The sequence below is a fragment of the Pagrus major genome, chromosome 12 (genome assembly GCF_040436345.1).
Source record: "Pagrus major chromosome 12, Pma_NU_1.0".
NCBI lineage: Eukaryota > Metazoa > Chordata > Actinopteri > Spariformes > Sparidae > Pagrus > Pagrus major.
In genome coordinates, this window is record NC_133226.1 from 22,234,470 (window position 1) to 22,239,831 (window position 5,362).

The following is a 5,362-nucleotide window of genomic DNA, read 5'->3' on the forward strand; positions in this document are numbered from 1 at the left end:
AAAGATGGAGAGCCAAGGATTCTCATATGTGGTGTTACATCCTCATCAGTCTAACTCTGAGTCAGCTTCAGGCCATGTGCAGACACTGAGCAGACCAGAGATGTCACCGCTCACACAAACATGAACTAATATGGCTCTGAAGGCATTACAAATCCTCTCAGGTCACTCCCGAGGCTTGCCAGCACATCTGCTGAGAGCTTCTGATTGCAGTTACTACTAAGGGCGGCATCAAGCAAAACCAGACGGCAAACTCTGCATGGAGATCCCTTCTCTTTGTTGTCTCAGTGTGGTAGCTCTAATGAGCTTGTGTTCTTTACAGATTAGAGGATCTGCACTTCCAGGCATTAGTTTACGGATTATAGTGACACTGGTGAATGATCTGTACTGAATGTGACCCTTTGTTGACTGCTGTGTTTGGCTGGGTTGACTGAGAGCTCAATCAAGCACAGGGCCAGATATCCTTAATAAGATCAGTGATGTGTCATTCATTGCTACAGTTAATGTCACAGTGATGAGAGGAATTACAGGACTGCTTTCATCTTTCATAAAGCTGGCACATAATATGTATTTATGTTGCAAATCCAGCATTTTCCTGTATTTTCAAAAGGGATTGGCTCAACATGAAAACATCTCCATCAAAGTAGCTAATAGCTTTGGTGGAGATTATATATTTGTAATTTTTGTTGAAGTTTAAGGTAAGAGTCTGCAGCAACACTAGCAACTTTGAACTAAATGCTAATGTCAACAAGTTAACATGTTCACAATGGCAAAGCTACACTACCGTCCTGGCTTTAGGTATGGCAAATTTAAACCTTCTAGAGATGCCACCATGTTCAGCATCATTGTTTAGGGTTTTACCATTCTAACATGTGCTAATTAGCAATACAAACTAAGTCCAACTGAGGCTAATGGGAATGGTATTGGTTTTGCAAGTATCTGGTCATAAAAAAAAAAAGGTTTGGACAAAGTGAAAATTAACCTGATGATTTTGAGACATTTAACTCAAAATGTCAGATGTCAACATCCTGGTGGCATTTGTACACAATGTAATGGCAATCGATCCAATACTTGTTGATATAATATCACTCTGGACCGACCAACCAAGTCTTATAAGTAATTCCACATAAAAAAATGGAATACAACCCACTACTAATTATTTGAACAGATTTAAAACACTACCCAAACTTTTAAACTACAAAGAAGAATATGTCTTGTGTTGTAGTGGACATGGTCCAATTTAGCCTCCAGTTTTCCAAACTAATCTCAGTGCTTCATTCTCTCCTTTTGATGTGTTAATTTGCTGAGTTAATGGTCTTATTGAGCAGGGAGAGAAATTATCACACAATTATCACTGTCAATTAAAACAGACAAAGAAATATAAAGACATGCTTTGACTGCATTGAGAGTCTTTTGTCAGTGCTGCACGGTCCAGTGAACTCAGCGTTGTAAGGTGAAGATGTTCGGGGATTACTGACCACAAAATTTGCTTCCTAAAATGCAGAGAGAAAATTGAGCAGTAGATAAAATCTGTCTCAGCTGGAATTGTTAATTAAACCCATTACATTTGACAGCATTTGCCATGAATACTTAAAAATAACCATCATTTTTACAGCAAACTATGACAAGGAATTTCATAGCTCCTCTGATGTATTTTGCCGACAATCATTATTCTAGATTAGACCAAATATTTATGTTATAATAACACTGAGACTTGCCCACTCAAGAGGACAGTGGAAACATGCATTTTCCCCTAAACAAATCTTACAAGGCTTACAACAAGCACCACACATTGTCCCAAAATACATCACTGAAGTCCCAAAAGACAGAAAATCTACAAGAATGCAGCTGTGAATGTGTCAGCTCAGATATCATGTTGAACACTAATGCTAGTGTCTCTATTGGAGTTTAGATCACAGCATTAGACCGTAATCCTCCCTCAGGAGTTCATGACATTCATGCCAACAGCAATGCTGCCATGTCTCTGTTTGAAATTTTCCATGTTACAATTCAGCTTGTAACTTTTAACAACTCTGTTTAAGCAATATTCAAAGATCTTTAAAAGCATTAAACACATTTTTCTTTACCTGTTAGGCTTGTTGCAGGCTCCATATGTCTAAGTTGTGAGCAGCTCGCCAAATTATTAAATTAAATTTAGCTCTTGGTCATGGTTGGCGATAGAAAGTAGTCTTGGTTAATATTGATAAACTCAAAGGTGACTTCCCTTGACCTTTACAAAAGTGAATTTAGCTAAAGGAACACAGGGCTCAGGACGCAGACCCTGCTCCCCAGTATCCAAGTCCTGCGCATCCACTGCATCCACCATCAAGACTGACCTTTGACCAGCTACTTGGGTGTAGCACAAAAGCATGCTTCCCTCAAACAAGGTTTTTCCATTGCAGAGTCAAACCTTGCCGTGTTGATTCGTTTTTCCATTGCCAGTTGAAAGAAGTTCAACTGGCAGTCTGTAGTTCGGTCAAAGCACGGCCGACTTCTCCAAGCGGATTGCGGAGACCTCACATGGGCTTCATCATTCAGGGACAAATGGTGGCTTCCTCGTCTCCATCCATTTAATCTTCCCATCTCTGTTTTTCATGCAATAAGCGGTAGATTCCAAGCAACACTGTAACAGCCTGAAAAGCCATGATGATAAGTACATGGCTACCAACAACCGTTGCACAGTGCAATAGTAAATAGTGCCGCAGAGGGTGCCGCTTTTAACCGTCATTGACAGGGCTAAAAATGGAATTAGCATTAGTTCAATACAAACTAAGGAGACAGGGTTGGATAGTAGTAGTGATATAAACTTGCAGATCATAAAATGATTTTGCACTAGTAGCAAAAAATTGGTGACATTAGAATGATTCTTCTGACATTTTAAACTCCCAAATATAATCTTCAGCATCAGCCTCAAACATCCAGTATTGGACAGGCCATAAAAAGATGTACACTATTTTATAAACAAGGAAAAACTATAATTACAGGGAGGACATCTTTCTGTTGGTCGACAGAAATCATTTACAAATGCTTCAGTTTATTCACACACTGCTGATTCTGTGTTGGCAGCTTAATATCGTGGTTTCAAACATGTTATTTTGTGCACAAGTTGCCCTTCAAAAGTTATGGCATAGAGCTGAAAACAGTCCCAGCTAAGTTATAACACTGCTGGTACTCTCTACCGAGCAGCAGGGCCTCCCAGGCCTGCCTCATTCCATCCAGCTGACATTTCCCCACTGTGGGAGATGGCTGATCTTCACAGAGGCTACTCAGTCTGGCCTTAGTTAGCAGCTACTCAGCGCTTTCATGCACACAGCTGCAGGATCTCTGCGGTCTCAACTTGGACAAAGACTGATGGAAAATGTGTGGGAGCATGAAGCGATCGTTCTCACTCATGTGACGTCTTTCACTGTGAGGTAACTACTTTTTTATTCACATGAGAAATGGTCTAATACAATACCTGGTGAATCTATAAATACTAAGTGATAAAGCTTGAGGCTCATTTCCAAGATTTAAAATACACCAGTGAAGAAAAGGTGACACCTAACTTCCTCTAGCATAAATGTTCTCGACAGACAAGCTGCTTTTTTTTTTTATTTAATACTTCGGTGTAGCAGTAAATATGGCTTGCTGGAGTGAAATATGGCAGCACTAATACACAACAACTGCACCACCTTCAACTGGGAACAGACAGAGGTAAATTATTTCCTCTAAAGCAGTCTGTTGCTGACTGATGTGCAGATGACCCGGCTGGCCATCAATAACTGTCAACACTGGATCTGCTGCATAGAGTTCATAAAGTGCGCACCCAGCATAAAATACATACGCCATGTAGATACAGTATATTTCAAACTAGCTGTCAGGCCAAATCAAGGCAGCACAGCACACAATTTCTCTCTGCATTCGACAGGAGGAACAGAAGAGTCTGCAACTGATTATCTCTTCAAGATTCTTTTTATGTCTGATAAAAGAAGGCTGAGGATATTGTGAGATGACAGAAAATTAAATTTGGCTCAATAGTGTGATTAACAATGGAAAATAAACCTCTGTACACGTGGCAAACCTTAGACGGAGATGATATTTCGGAGTCACTGTACATCTGCATGAAAGCCATCTACTGAACATATCATCTGCACTGCCATCAACACATCGTCACACCCACAAAATACAAACATATCGGTCACAACTTGGAAACACGGTGTATCTAAAGCTACACTAAAACATGCCTGGCTTCAGCACTGTTGTATCACACAATTAGACAATAAATTAAATATATCTTACACAACCCAGCAGGAGTCGGTATCAGCCATTACATAACTTGGCAAACGTAGAGATAATGATTATTAAATTAAGCGTCTGATGGTCCTGGGCTTTATCTTTATGAAGAAAGCACTTATTAAGGAAGACTTCCTACCTTCAAGAGCTTAATAAATAAAATCTGGGTCAGCTGCCTGTTGAAGCTCAACTCCAAACCTCCGGTATCTGTTTTTTGACACTTGGATGAAGCAAAAACAAACTTTGGCCCAACACTGATATATATGGTTATTGTTAAACAGTTTCTTTATACAACCAGCAGACATGGAGCCATGTTAGAATTCATTTCTGAGAAAAATATCTGGGTCTTTAGCTACTAAACGCTCCACTATGTCCATCAGCTAGTTGCTGACCGTATATATTAAATCTTCAGCATAGAACAGCCACTTCGCTGTAACTTTATTACGCGATTATCCGAAATACTGTACAGGCACAGGTTTTGAAATAAAATGGACTGTGGATCGCGTTAGTTTCTTCACCCAACCAGAGTTTATTGGGAGTTTGGCAGTGTTGTATTGAGACTTGGTCAGCTGGTCTAGTTTGTTAGTTCTGGATTTTGTGCTCCACTAATGTTAGCTGGTCTGGAGAATGGAAAATCCACAAAATACCTCACTTTCGTCATGCAACGCAACTGTTTTAAATTATTTACTCCAAAAATGCACCCACAAGATAACTCTTTCTTATCCAGGCGTAGCACAGAGCTGCTAAGTTCTGCTACTTTCATTCTATCAACTTAATTTTATCAATAAACGCAGAAAACTTCTACGTAACTTGATATTTTTCCAACCTTAACCCTAATATTAAAGCAGGGAGAGCATATTCTAGCCATCAGCTTCATCCAGCCTATTCTACGACACTGATTAAATAGACCATTCATGTGTTGCTACAGTGCACCCCTGCTGCTACAAAGACAAAATTAGATCAATGTATTATTAGCTTGGTATAAGATCTTACTAGATTAGAAGACATCACAGAGGAGGCTGCAGTCTGAATGGGACAAAGCCACTACAGGAGGAAACTTCAGTGAGATAGAGGACGTGAAAAGCCTCGAACA